The sequence below is a fragment of the Oryzias latipes genome, chromosome 15 (genome assembly GCF_002234675.1).
Source record: "Oryzias latipes chromosome 15, ASM223467v1".
Lineage (NCBI taxonomy): Eukaryota > Metazoa > Chordata > Actinopteri > Beloniformes > Adrianichthyidae > Oryzias > Oryzias latipes.
Window position 1 is genome coordinate 28,765,846 of NC_019873.2, and position 15,573 is coordinate 28,781,418.

The 15,573-nt window shown below is 39.6% G+C and overlaps 1 long non-coding RNA gene across 2 annotated transcripts; it reads right to left on the reverse strand.

The window, feature by feature from the left end:
* Nucleotides 1–7,668: 7,668 nt before the first annotated feature.
* On the reverse strand, nt 7,669–14,751 carry LOC110016559. 2 transcript variants are annotated; one of them, XR_002291896.2, is made up of 4 exons: nt 14,013–14,751; nt 11,026–11,233; nt 9,434–9,676; nt 7,669–8,533 (listed from the first exon to the last, which is right to left on the reverse strand). It is a non-coding gene; the product is annotated as an uncharacterized LOC110016559 (long non-coding RNA). The 2 variants fall into 2 exon arrangements; XR_002291895.2 differs by lacking the exon at nt 14,013–14,751 and having other exon boundaries at nt 11,026–13,998.
* Nucleotides 14,752–15,573: the final 822 nt, after the last annotated feature.

Here is a 15,573-nt window from a genome sequence, read left to right on the forward strand (position 1 = left end):
TTCTCTTATAGTTTATTAATCCGTGCGCCCAGTGCTTTATTATTGGCAGAACGGTCCTGGAAGAACAACATTTAGCCGTGCTGAAAACATTTTCAGCCACGGCTGAACTTATACTGGTACAACAAGCGGATTGTGGCAAAATCTCTTTATAAAAATTACGAAACCTATTGTCAGACACAATTTATGAGGGAAAATAACTTTAGGCTACAAAAGGGAACGTGAACTGAAAATTTGTAGAGCCCAAGCAGATCTCCACGCTACGTAGTGTGACGTTACCTTCAGTCGAAAGGACCCCGAACGGAAGTTCCAGGCCGAACGGTCATGGTACCTACACCGCCCACAACTTAGAGGTGGATTTCTAACCAACTCCTGCCGCTCTGCAGACACTATGTCCTAGAAAAGAACACAGAACCATTGGTCCAGAGAGCTACTTCCCCTGAGCCGTCCCTCTGATGAACTCTTGACCAATCGGAGTGAAACCACAAACATGAGAACTTTGAAACTTAGAAAATGTTTTACACATCTTTTTTATAATTTTTTCATATTCCTGTTTTATACCTTTGTATGCTTAGTCTTTGTCCTGAAGAGCATAAGTCACAGAAGCCACATTCCTTCTATTTTCACTCATACTTGGCCATTGAACTGAATTGCCCTTTGGGGATCAATAATGTTATCTATCCATCTAGATCCATCGATCTAAAGCTGATATTTTGGATCAAACTAAAATCAAACACACACAGCAAAAGCATTCACGCACATATATTAAAATTGTAAGTAGTTGTGTGGTAAAGTCACCTGTTTATAGCTTTGCTAACATTTTATGTAAGTACAAATAAAAAGAGGGTAAAAACGTGTTTGCTGGCTTGGTAAATGGTTAGAAAGTGGTTGAGTAGAGAGACAGTGAGAGCGATTTCCACCCCGTGTTTGTGCTTCATCCCTTCTTCTTATGAAGAAAGTGAAAGTGGTATATTTTAGCTGAAAAATAAAGAGCCATTATGAAACCCAGTGAACTCTGCGACATAAAATGCCGTTTTTATTCTCTGTGTCCGACTCATTTACAACACCGCCCAGACTCCGTTTCTCAGAACCACTTAAGCCGCCTCTTCTCTCTGGAGAAAAAAACACACATATTACTCTCCATCTTCCTCTCCTCCTCCTCCTCCTCCTTCTCTGCCTCGCCTTTTTATTTACATTCCTCCACAAAAATCTCCACGACATGTTTCTCTGTTTGCTGCTGGTTCGGTTTTAACCGGTGGAGCTCAGAACTTAATGAATTCACTCTGACGAGTCAGAATCTCCACTTCCAGTCCAGAATTGAATCAAAGGGACGGTGATTTGGTTATGTTTGATGTGCTGGTGTTCATCCTGCCTGAGATATTCCTACAGAGTGGGCTCTCCTCGCTGTGCTGGGGGGCGGGGGGCATAAATAAGCTATTTTCCCTGTTTCACTTCCTGAACGTTGCCATGTATTTCAAGCAACAAACCAATTTCAGTTTGACCTTTAAAGGTCACCCCACAAGTTGCTCTTTCATGTGTTGGTGAAGTCAGGAAAATCAGAAATGCTGCCAAACGAAATCTTAAAAACATTTAGGATAAATTCCTAAACATGTCCAGCTGTTGACACCCCCCCCCCCCCCATTTCCCACTTTAATGTCTAGTTTTACAGTTTTTCTAAGTTTTTTTTGGATCAAACTGACTGATAGTCTCATGATCAGAACACAAGACGGACCCAGATGCTGAAACCCGAAAGAAGGAGACAGGTAAGAGGTTGGTAAGTAGAAAGTTTACTTTCTTTGCTGGTCCAAGCAGTGTTGTGGGTAAGCGTGGCTGGAGCTCTTGGTGAGGCTGGAGATCTTGAGGAGCACGGAAGCTGAGGCTCTGGAAGGTGGGAGTCGTCAGCGTGAGTGGAATGAAGATGCTGCTCGACGTGGTGTCAGACTCAGGTGACCCTGAGATAAACCATCAGGGTTAACGAACTGGCGAAGAATGCTGGAGCTGGGTCTCCTTATATAGAAGGTATAGAAGGTGGCTGATGAGATGAGTAGTCAAAGCTGGTGAGTCTGGAGCAGAGCAGAGCTGGGCGGGGGAGGAGTCTGACAGAGGCACCATGACAGATAGTAGTATTAAATTGTAGTGTATAGTGGATTTCATGTTTTTAAATAAATAAGATTAAAAAAATATCTGGAATAGCACACCCATTACAATAAGACAAAGCCATCTTAGTTATATTCTAGTCAAACTGAGGCTTCAAAATTCTCCAATATGTCACATATGACCAGGAATCCGAACATTTCATAACTACAGACATTTATTTTAAAATATTTGCTTCAGTTTTGTTCTATTTGCTTTTTGTTTATTGTCTTTCACCTATTTGTTTAACTCTAGAATTGTGGGCTGGACCGTTGGCGCGGAGGAAGCCTGCTGTCGTCTGCCATCATCCCTTAGTTTACACTCTCTCCCACTAGCTTACAGCCCACAACCTCAACCTAACATTACATCAAAAATGGTGAGCATTATCAGAGCTAACCAGCCGTTCAGTTTAGATCCAGAATCCTGCTCAGACGAGGAAAAAACAGTTTTGTCTACAGGGGGATGCATCGGAGCAGAGCAGGGGGCTCGTGGCCCCGCCCAGAGTTTTTTTTTTGTCGCATTTATGTCTCCTGATTCACAACAATTTGAATAAAGCAATTCAATGGAATTTTTAAGCTTCATTTTTTTAATCCATCAGAAAACACCACAAGAACATTAAAAAAACACACCAAAAACACAATTTTTAATGGAGTGGATCTTTAAAATATGTTTTATTTCTTCCATACTATCAACATACTGCAAATGGTAATTACCCTATGGCTAAAATTTGACATATTTGTTTTTAAATGTTCATTATTATGCAATGACACTTTCTTAATTGGTCAAATAAAGTAAGGACATTTCGCTCTTCTAATACATCTAATAAAACGCAAAAAAGACAAAATATAAAATCTGTGACATAAAATGGGTGTCGGTCTTATAAAGATAATCTTTAAAATAAACGATTGACATTATTAAAGGAGCAGTTCAGCTCTGGAGGGTACAGGAAAATCACAGCAGAAAGGTCAGGACAATCAGGAAACGTGAGGATCTTTGTTGCTTTTTTACCATTGAGGTTTTGGGTTTTTTCTTTAGTTCTCATAGACCTGTGAAGGTTACTGATCAGTCAATCAGCTCCTGGTTTTCTCCGCAGGCGCACTCATACTTGTATAGATTAGCTGTGCAATAAAAAAAAAAGAGCGCCAGCCTTCCTTAGCACTTCCTGGTTGAAGATGCTTAAAAATGAAACCATTTGCAGTTCACAAGTGCCTACATATACCTACAATCTCAGCCAATCCAACTTTAAAAACAAAAAATTATGATGACTATAGATTTAACTGAGGAAGTATGATCAATTTCCTAAGCCAAAGAAAATGTGGCCACGCCCACCTGCCCATTTTTGGAATGATTGACGCCAAAGATTTGAACACACATTTTAGAGTCACATTTTTTATTTTTGCAGTAAGTGTAGAAGAATTTGGAGAAAATATTGTGATTGTGTCTTCTGCCATGTGTTCACACATTTATCAGAAACACAAGCTTTTCCAGAGGAATTCTAGGTGTTAATCTGATTCCTCATAATTTTAGACGACTGCATCACCGGACAAACCAGATTATCCTGTTTACATGGTCATTTCTAAAGCCTTATAAACCAATAATGAGTGGACATTTGGTGTGGATGTGGATAAGGAGCTGACGGAGGAGGAAACACAGTTTTTTTTAACTCAAAAAACAATTCACGATGTTTAGATCAAAAACTGGAATCATCACAGAGTGTAAGTGGACACCAGAAGATCTGGGAGTTAATCTGACAAAATGAGGTTAGAAAATATGCAGCAAATTTCACATTTGTGTCATTAAAGTTTTTCTGACAAGAAAATGTCAGAAAAATCTGGTTCTGTTGATCATTCTCACCTTGACTGCAGTCAGAGCACATTTTTGTTCATTTTAACATTAAATAACAATCTGTCTACATTCCTATGGCTCCATTGTTTGACAGAAAGAATTTGTAAATTCATTCACGGTTTAATTTCAAAAAAAAATTCAATGGAAGCAGCTTGAGCTTCAGACTGAATGGAAAAGAGAGAGAATGATTATTTAATACTGGAGAGAGGTGAGGATGAAATCTTACCGAAGGAGAGAGTCAAAAAGTTTTAGAATAAACTTTAGAAAATCATGCAAACGTCTCACTTACTGCACTTCCATTCAAATGGAAGTGCAGTAAGCAAAGATGGAGAGAACATTATAAGGCAGAAGAGGAAAACAAAAGAAGACCTAAAGAAAGACGGAATAGAACTGAAAAAAACAGAAAAATGCGATTAAGCGCTCCTGTTTTTAACTGTGCACAAATCATTTAGGCAGAAAACTGTAATCATTTGAAAGAGAAATAGATCAGGAGAACAGTGAAAACATTATCTGACCATCAACCGAAGAATTCCTTTCACGTCCACGCTGATGCTCAAACGGAGCCTTAATGAATTTGGACGGAGGCTCAGTGATGAGCATGCTGTAAACTGTGCGGTGTTTAATTGAATTTCCCTTGCTTTAAGGGTTAGTTTATATATCAATTTAGCATCTCCTTTATTTATGATTCTCAGCTGCTTGTTAGCTTTTACAGTCAGCCTAAGAGTGCAAATGGAAAAGTGGCTGAGAGGACGGAGCTGGAATTACTTCAGTCCCAAACTTTAAAAGAGAAGCTTCTATGTGGACGGATGAGTGTTTTCTTAACTCCATATAAGAAAGTTTTCTGATCCATTTTATCTGTTGTTCTTTCACTATTGACATTTACACAAGAAAAACTAAATCTCACCAAGTTTCTCAATGAAAGAGAGTATAACACTTCATATAAGGGTTAACCAAATTATTTGTCATTTTTTTGGCATCCTGAGTTTTACATGTAATATTTCTAAAGAATATTTTTATTTTACATATTTTAAAGCAGAAGTTGTATTCAATGATGATTTTAAAGACAGATTTTGCCTTTAAATGTGTAATTCCAGTCTAATCTTTAGGGGATGATGGTCTAGGTAAAAAGGACAGTTGGTCTGTTGTGCTGCTTAAAATTAAAAATATTAGGTCCAAACATGTATAAACATGTTAAAGTTGAAAAGGTCTTATTTTTAGAGATAATAATTCCAATTACAAATACACCTAAATAAAAGTGTTAATAGCTCATTTCAAGATTTAATTTTGTCTTTAGTGCAGGACACCATAACGTTTTTTAAAGAAATCTTCCCAAACAAACTCTGTTTTTTGGCAGATTTTTTACCTTATAGCAAATAAAAAAGCATCTTGTGTTTTATACTTTTAGAGTGTATGTCATGTTGTGGTTGTTGAATGGCTCCTTTTGAAACGTTTTTCTTAAGTTCTAAGTTTTTTTTTCTTAACCTAAAAAGGACTTTTATTCTAAACTAAAAGCAGAAGAAAAACTTTTACGTATTCGATGGGCGCTCAATAAGACCTCTGGACTCCTCTTTGCAGCTTTGTACCTCCAAGCTCCCACAAAAGAGCCCATCCTGAGGGGTGGGGGGGTGGGGGGGGGCGGCTTGTTTTGGAGACGTGAGAGGAGGTAACGAGTGTCGCTGCAGCGCAACTCTGATTACACAAAGTCCAAGGATGCCAGCAACGGCTGTGAGTGATTGGAGTCATTGTTACTCAGCTGGGGCTCCAAATAAACCTCATAATGTCAGACATCCCAGCAGAACGCCATCACCTGGCAACATGATGATTGATAGCAGCAGGGGGAGACTCCACCGCATCATCCCGGGCAGATTTATCCATCACCAGAATTTGGATTTGATGAACGATGATATGAGACGATAACAACAGAAGCAGCCGGGCGGGCTGTCGGGGGGGCAAAGGGACAGAAACGTCCGGAACAGATTCATTTGCTGTGGCTGACATGGACAGGGCAAACACGCATGTGGAGGTTGGGGCGCGTTTGTCTGCAACATGCTCTCCGTTCGGCAGGTTTTTCGGTACCTCACATCTGCGATCTGTCCGTCATGTTTAGCAGCTCCGCTGCTGCAGGAGAGGGCTCACTTTGGCAGAAATCTGCTGAGGTTTGCTCGCCTTCCAGGCTGTTTGCAGTGGAGGGTGACAACTTAAATGGCTGATATAAATTCTGACATGACTAATCCATCATACATCCCCTCCTGTCTGCTTGGAATTCCTCCTTTTAGGGATGGTTTATTGTACGGCTGTAAGTCATGATGCACAGTATTGCTGCCTGTGGCCTTGTACCTTGTGTTAGCGGCAGAGGAGAGAGCTTTGTGACGGTTGTGAACTTCTGATGCTTGCACACAGCTTCTCAGGACTACGTAGCAGCATTTCCGCATTCCGCGGTCCTCCTTCGGACGCACCGCGGTTCATAGAAGCTTCTCTCCGGGACTCGCTAACTCTAAATCATCAGATGAATTTGTGTTTCCAGTGGTGTCCAGACAAAATAAAGACTGATGTAATTCCCACATATTTACATGCAAGATGCTCATTGCGGCATTGCCCGCACAGAGTTTTGAGTTCCCCCACGGCCAATGTTTTTAGCACGTATTGGCCTAATGCTAACCATTATTCTGGGTCATTGCAGCCAAGAAAAAAGCACTGACCACACAGATTGAAACATTTAGGAGCGAGCAGGCCCTTAATAATAATCATAATAGTAATAAAGGAACATTTAGGAGATAGTCTCCTGCAGCTTCGCGCTGATTTTGCAATGAGCAACTTGGATGTAAATATGTGGGAAGTACATCAGCCTTTATTTTGTTCTGGACACAACTGGAAACACAAATTCATCTGATGGTTTTGAGTTTCTCAGATCTGTGTACCAGCACTTCCACCTTCAGCGATCTGGAGCTTCGGGTTGTGGAGCTTTGCGCTCCGCTGTGCAAAGGCGGCTGCCGGTCCAAAGACAAAGCTTGTCCCGCGGAAAGTTTTGATGAACCGCGGTGCGTCCGAAGGAGGACCGCGGAAGGCGGAAATGCTGCTACGTAGTCCTGAGAAGCTGTGTGCAATCATCAGAAGTTCACAACCATCACAAAGCCGTCTCCTCTGGCGCTAACACAAAGCTGCACTGCTCCTAGCATGTCTGTGTCTGTTACCAGACACACGGAGATAGCACTGACGTCATCGCCCCCCCTCCCCGCTGGAAATGCTTATTCGAATTTAATAATGCGACAATGTTTGCAGGGTGGATGTTAAAAAGAAAATGCAATCCCCTCTTTGCATTTTCATTGTATTTATGACACAGAATAAGCAGTTTTTAAGTAGAAAAGGAAAAAGCATTTTGAAGTATTGCTAATGCATTTTAATTTTGAGTCATTTGATGCAGTTGAATTTAGAAAATGAAACAGCATTTCTGTTAATCCATTTTAATTGTCAAATTAGACATTTCTAAATGAATTTTGCTACACATTTACCAGAGAAATTTTGAAAATGAAATGTCAAATACCATTTTCTTTATCATTTTAATTAAGTGACAGAATAAGCGGTGTTGAAAAAGAAAATGAAAAAGCATTTTTGGCGGATTGCTTTTTCATTTTAATTTTGAGTCAAAAAATGCAGCTTCAAAATGAAAAAGCATTTTTGGTTTTGACTTTTATTTTTAATTATGCTACACAAATGCTTCCATAGATTACAAGATAGGAGGAGAAAAAAACACCCCATGCCTTCATTTATACACAGAACTCATTCAGTAGGTTTAGAATTAAATCTTAAGTTTGACCTCGAAGGGCAGATAATTCTTTAAATGCCTATTAATGATCAACTTTTATGAATCTAAAACCCTTTAATCTGACAAATTAATTAGAATTATCTTGCAGTGTAACAGTTAATAATCCTTACAACTTTATCAGGCATTTCTGTCACTGCGAACTGTGAAACTTCAAAATAAGAGTCTAAATATTCAATAAGGGACATTTTAAGTCGTTTAGTAAAATGAAATTAATATTTTAACCCTAAAGAACCCAGAAAAAATTTTCTTGGGATCTTTTTAAAGTTCACTAAACTTTTTTTTTTTATTGTACGTTGTTTTTTCTGTGACACAACACTTAAAATTTTGCAACACAACACAAAATAACACACTACAATTTGTCAGAACACTAAAAAACGAAAACTTTCATTGCAGGTATACTTTCGTTTTGTTTTGAGATAAAGTATTCTGAGTTATTGTTTCATGTTGTGAGTAAATTTTTTTAGTGTTGTGACAAATTGTAGTGTGTTATTTTGTGTTGTGTTGCGATCCTTCTAGGCTGCATCTAACAGCAGCTGATAAAATAAAAGTAAAAGAAGTAAAAGAAACCCATTGGGTCCTCTAGGGTGAATTTAAAATTAGTATAGCATCACTGCTGCTAACATTCTCCATGAATGTACAGTGTGTCTCATTACTGCTGCCCTTTCTGCTCCTCCAGGCAGGTGTTTCCTCCCGGTTGGACATTTCTTCATCTCCATCTGCTGCTCTGTGCACGTTCTGGATGAACAGAAAGAATCAGATTAAGCTGGACTGAAAAGAAATAAATAGGCTGGAATTAGATAATAGGATTGACTGGGGCTGCATTTCATGGGATTTGTATCGAACTCATTTGCTTTGACTGTAAAGCGTCTCCAGATTACCTTTGTTGTGATGCGGCCCTGGACACAGAAACCGAATTGAGCTGAACAGAAGTTCGATTCATCAAATTAAAACCGAGAGGCACATTCTTGCACACAGCTTGTTTTTTTAAAATCAATGAAATTAAATGACGTAAATTAGTTGCAATATGTTCAAAGGCATAAATAAATTGTTTCAATGTTGAAATACCTCCGTGGAACTGAAATGAGACTAAAGTTTGTTGCTGCAACACTGAAATAAGTGAATGATCTATTTTCATTGCACAAACCATCAATTAGTTACATGCATCTGCACCTTAACTCCTTAAGAGCCCTATTAAAGTAAAATAAGAGGATCTGTGGCTTCAGCACTTTCAACGCAGCATCCAGACTTCAGCAAGAAATAGGAATGAGAGCAACGCTCATTTAAAATGATTCTGGGTCAAGCTGCAGCCCACTAAATGAAGAGTTACTGACTGCTGGAGTTGCATGAAAATAAGCAGCCAAAATTCTAAAATCTATTGAATTCTCTGTTTTTTTTAATTATTACGACAGTTTATGGGTCTCCTGCACATCCAGGAACAGGTCATTAAAATTAGCTTGAAAAGGTGACTTTATGAGCCGTGATGCAGCTCGTTTGGGCATTTAAAAATCTGTGCGGCGCCCTCTCATGAAGATGTCAGAGCGGCTCCGGCCGGCGCTCAAACACATCAGTCAGCAGGAAGCTGGAGCCTCTCCGCTGCATAATGCAACACCCTTCTTCCTGTCAAACACAACTAACCTTGTCAGGTGTGTATCGCCATGGTTACAGGGGTTTAGCGCTGCTGGTGTTTTTTTTTTTAAGTCCTGGCATTCTGCAGGAATACCGTTGCAGTAGAACTGGTTCACATTTAGGGTTCCTCGTTTCTCCACTCTAGAACGACCTCCTGTTGGCGGACACGACCACCGTCCCCAAAACACATCGCTTTAGTCATTCCCTAAGGCCTCTTCTGTTTGAAAAGTGATGCTTCTGATCAGCAGAGATCTGAAAAAAAAACGGCAATTAGAGGGTCCTTTTTTCTGCACAATAATACATACAAAAGGCTCTGAAATGATTTTTTTAAAGGTCTCAGAACAAACAAAATGCAAATTCTTTTGACTGATGGCTGTAATTCTGTAGCTATCTTCCTGGCATTTCTGCCTTTATTGCGTCATGGTCTGGAATTTAAATTGATTTTTGGGAGCGTTTTGAGCATTTTATCAAGTCGATGTTTCCTGACACTTATATCAATAATATTTCACAGTGATGACACATAAACATTTCTGCATCAGATGTAGACACATGTATTTCAGAGAGTGGTCTTTGCTACTCCTCACTATGGAACTGCTGTTTGAACCCTTTAACTCTGGAGATGTCAGCGGCGAAAGGGATTTAAACGTACAGTTTCATATTTTAATGGATAACTATCATTCTCAAATATATATATATATATATATATATATATATATATATATATATATATATATATATATATGAAAAAAAAAGTCCAACTGTTAACTTGCATATTTGAACTCGGCTGAAAACGCCTCTTACATCGCTCTCTGGGCCATCAGTGCTCTGCACGGCTTGGGTCCCTGTCTTTGTATATTAGAACTATTATCATATAGTCAATGGTCTCTGTACGCAGTGCGTTGCTGCTGTGACGTCGTTAATGTGCGACTTTGTAGTTCGTTACAGAACAAACCCAAACAAAGCCACAATGTCATAAGATTATCGATTATGTAAGGGATAAAGCCTTGAGGTGGTAGTTATAAATGAATCTTATCACATGGTACTGTAAACTGAATAAGATATGTCAATATATATATCCTAATATTGAAAATGTGGCCAATGTTTGTTTTAGATTGTACAGGGAAGTGTTCATCTGTTTTTTGGATATGTTAGAGTAATGGAATCTGGATCTGATGTTTTGTTAAAGTCTTTTTTTTTTTTTTGTTTATTGTTTGGGATTGGGAAGAAAAAGGTAATGTAAAAGTGAAGGTTGAAAGTCTTTTTATAATAATAAAAACTTCCTAAAGGCACTTTTCAGTTGATCTTTTAGTGCGCCACAATGTCACGAACGCAAATAAAAAATGTGCCTCAAATTTAAACTTAAACAGCAATTTTTAGGTTTGATTAAAAATAGATGAGATTGATCAATTACAGGCCACGCTTAATTGATCGCGTAAAAATATTAACTGCATGACAGCACTATCTTTGACATACTTTTCCACCACTTTTGCAGTCAACATAGAACAGCAGATTCTGATGCAAAGAAAAGCAACTTTTCAGATCAGCTTTGCACTAATATGTAATTCCTGCAATTCAGAATCAGATGATGAACATGCATAAACCTTTTTCTACGATAGTGTTGCACATCGGCGCATGGCTGCTTTTCCATTGGCAAAAATGGTGCTGCTTGCTGACGATGTCTGGCTCCAACATGGCAGCGTCCATATTGCGGAAAATGGCGACAAAACTGACTTCATTTGGTTGGAGCCGGAAGTAAACATTTTCCATGGATGAGTCTGTCCATTTCTCTGATACAGTCAGCCGTTCCACCTCAGAGGAAAAAAAGCTGTTCAGTCAAAATTGTTTGAAATCCACCAAGAACTAAAATTCCCAGAGCCCCGCCCCCTTCACATTTGGTGTCTTTGAAAAGCAAAAAAAGTCCTCTGTAGAAACCAAACGGAGCTCTTTCAGTAGAGTGCAGTGGTTGGGAGATTTGCGGGTTTAGAAAGTCCTCTACAGAAGACACATTTGCCGGTTTATATACATTTATCTATTACTTTAACTCTTATTCAGTTCATCATTCTGAATGTTTTTTTTTTTTTTTTCGTTTCTTGAGTTCACTTGCTTTCAGCTGGAGAAAGTTACCACTTGTTTGTTTGTGTAAACCTTTGGGACGATGTTACCGAATCATTTCCATCTGGGCTGTGGGGTTCTGTGTTCTGCCTGTTTTTTTATATTTTTATTTATTTGCCTCCCCCAGCTTCCTGCCTCCTTTGTAACTTTTTCTTTTCCTTTTTCTTCGGGATGTTCGGATCAAAGGTGGACACGGGAAATAAAAGCATGTGATTCTTTGAAGTGTTTGCACCTATAGGACCTGTCTTTGATTTTGTAACCTTGGATCTTTTTGCTTGTTGGTTGAAGACCAGAGACTCAGGGTGAAGTAAAAAAGCCAGACTTCATTCTGAGTGAAACATGAATCATGGGAAAATGAGCGGCCCTGTTGGAGATGTGAGAAGCGTTCTGCCTGCAGAGCGAATGCTGAAATGCTGTTTGCTGTAATTGCAGAGAAGCAAAAAGGCCAGTCTGTCAAAACTCATTAAACCTTTTTGTCTGCTTTCATTGAAGAGAAATGGAAAAATGGCAGCTCAGTCACTGGGAAGAATTTGGAGGGACAACAAAAACATGAACGGCTGAAGACCCACTGTGACAAAAATGGTGTTTTTGGTGTTTTTAACATGTTCTTGCAGCCTTTTTCTAATGATGGAGGACAATTATGAAGACAATTAAGCTCAAAATTGCATTTCTGGGTATTTCTTATTTAAATCGTTGTAAATCAAGAGAAGACCAAAAAGAATCTCTTTGTCTGTGATGTAGACATAAGCTGGGGAGGCCACAATGGTGTTGCTTCACACAACGGTCCTGCCAAAAGTTGGAGGTGAATTTTTTTTTGTTGGGGGGGAGTGTTAAGGGCACAAAAGAGAGGGAGAAAAAAGGAGGGGGGGTTAAGGAAATAGGATTATTATAGAAGGGGGGGGGGGATCATGTAGCAGCAAGTTTCTGGAAGTTCATAATCATTACTGTCAGGTTAGTCTAAAAGGGGCGGGGTCTGTCCACACACTCAGATGTTCCAAACATACCTGTTGGTTCCAAAAATGTTCACATACAGGCACTTTGTAGTCTGAATGCATTCATTTATAGTTTTATTATTTTTCTGCTGAATAAATGGGCTGTGAAGTTGGCTTTTCTGCAGCTCTGGCTGAAGGTTTCTCACTACCGTGATTCTGATTTGTGGGGTTTCTCACCAAAGTCTCATACGTCTCTCACTTCCTCCCTGCTGTCACTGCCCTCTCTTGTCTCTGGATCTCATACTTGTTTCATTTCCCAAGGCGGCTGTTTTTTGTATTTATCGGATGCAGCCATTACATTTTTTCATCTTCACATGCTGCCAATCAAAGCAGAGCTCAGCCTTTGAGGGAAACAGAACATTTGACACAATGGTGGGTGAAAGCTTCTGAGTTTTAGGGGGAATATTCTGGTACTCTGGTACTATGCTGCACATTCACAACTGAGAGTTTGCAAATATTTCATGCATAATTGATGAGCACTAGTTTCAAACCAAATAAGCAGAAAAATAAATAAATGTGTGCCTTAAATAAAACCTAATGCTGTCATGGAATGTATGTTTTCTCTGGTCTTCACAGGAGATTGGGATTTAATGTATTCATTCTGATGCTGCAGTCTTAAAAACGTGGCTGCTCTGTCTTTTTTTTAGCTTAAGGTTGTGTTTGAACCTGCAGAAAACATAAACATCCTCTTTGTGGAGAAGTACTCTCCTCCTCAAACAGTGTTGAGCATTTGCAGAGTGAATCCATCCATAACTATCTGTGGAGGATCCGAGGTAGGAGTTTCGAGGAACCAGTCTGGATCGCTGTGTGGGCGTCTGGTTAGTGGTTTGGTTTTCTTAAATGATGAGCTCCTTCACAGAAAAAGCAGTGCAGAGGGGTCAGGCTGTGGATGTAAAGCTCAAGCCTCACGCTTTCTTTCATGCACCACATGTAGATCCATCATTGAGTGAAAGGACTAGAAAAACATTCTATAGTATTCAATTTAGAGAAGGAGTTTCAGCAAACAATATTCCTGCTAAGAAAAAAGGATTTAAAAAGGTTCAATTCAACATTTGTTTCTCGTATAATTAGGTGGAATTTTTGCCATAGTTTTCAAGAAATTAGTCATACTTTCATTGTTGTTTAAGTTTTCAAACTATAAAGGTGAGAATGTTGCCACGGTACCATAATCTTTCTAGTTACTAGACGTCCATGAATCTTAATAATCCATTAACTGTTTATCTGCCAGCTTTTAAAGGGTCTGTAGTAAACATCCTCATTAAAGCAGCACCTTCTCTGCTGGACGCGTTTACAGAAAGTTTCTTCCAACCCTTTGGAGACCCTGAAGCAACTCGAGCTCTTCTGGGCTCCAGCGTGGCCTTGTGTCAGAACTTGACCTGGGATCTGTGCACGCATAAGCAGCTGCAGAATCCTCTCCCAGAACTCCTTAGCTGAGCTTTTTGTTAATTATTAAAGCATCTGCACAAGCCCCCCCCCCTAAATACCTGGCTCCGTGGTTCATGGTAGGGCCGAGAGCGGTAATGAGTAAAGCCGGGCTGCAGCAACAAGACGTGCTTTTACTAATTCATGCTTCACCAAGAGCAATCCAGATCCCTTCTGTTTTCAAACAGATCCAAAAACTTTTCCCGTTCCAGTTCTCCGCTGAGCATTGTAGCGTTGTGTTGGTCTTTTTTATGTCTGCCACTTCCACAGGGGTGTAACCTCCACAACGACAGAAGAATGGAGCCTCAGAGGACATGCCCTTTTATGTCAGAGGAGTGAGAGGAAGGCAGGGAGGTTTGTGGGACGGTGGGGGAGCCAAGCTAAACCTCCACCCTACTTGGTATGCATGTCTGCGCTCTCCGGCTATGCTTAGCGCAGGGGGAAGGCAGAATTTGTCACCCAGCTCAGGAAATTATTCAGAATTAGTCAGACATGTTTGATATCTCGGGCTGCACCTGCCATTTATATGATGTATTTACATACTGGGGTTCAACAGAGTTGATGGGGGAATAAGCAAAAGCCTGTGCATGGGTGTCTGCTGTCGTTATCGGTTAATTCTTCAGCATTTTAAAGACATGGGACATTTAGGCCTTCCTCCTCCTGTTGTGGCAGACGAACAACGTGCAAACAACAGTGAGAAACCACAAATAAAAGCAAAGATTCAAATAAATCAGTGCTTTCAGAGATAAAAAAACTATTAAAAAACATTGTGGATTTCATCAGTTTAAGACACCAGAAGTAGAAAAGTTATGCAAACGTTTCATTACTGGTGCTAAAAAGCATAGATATTTATTCATAACGCAGACACAATTTACATATCTGCTTCATCATCACTATGATTTATGAATATTTATGGTCTAAATTAAGTTAATAATTTGATCAAAGTGGATCATTGTTAAGATACCATGGATGAAGTAGAGCAAACTCTGACTATATTTCTTGGCTAAAACCGACTCCAAAATAGGGTTTTGGGTGTTTTTATTTAGTCAAATCTGTGCCTGAAGCTAATAGAAGTTACCCACAGCTCAACCGGCAGACTGAACAAACTGTTTATGTGCACTCTGCACAGTCCCACAGATTTATCTAACGATTAAAAACACAATCCAAACTCAGTTAAGGATGCAGATTGAAACTTAAATCACTGTTTATGGTGATTAAAGTCCCAATTTGAGACATTTAAGACGGGGCAGCAAACAGCTGCCTGCCGTATGGAGGAATGCTGGTGCTGATGCTGTTCCCTGGCAGCACAGCGCTCTCATAAGCTGATGGGTTTTCATGAGGAGAGTCCAGATATGATTTTTTATGGCTAAAACATGCGAAAATGATCATCTGTCTTTAAGTAAAGCATCACTTTTATGTTTTTATTTTATATTTTTCTGGCGGTGAGTTATCTAAGGCCTTGTATTTATCTTTAATCCTAAAATGTTTGACGTTATTTTCAGATAAAGACATCTTCTCAGAGCTCCTCTGGGAGTCTACATCTCAGAGCCGACAGCCTCCAACGCCATCGAAGGTGACTTTTGACAATTCTTTAAGAGATAATGGCGAGCCAGAGGCAGCACA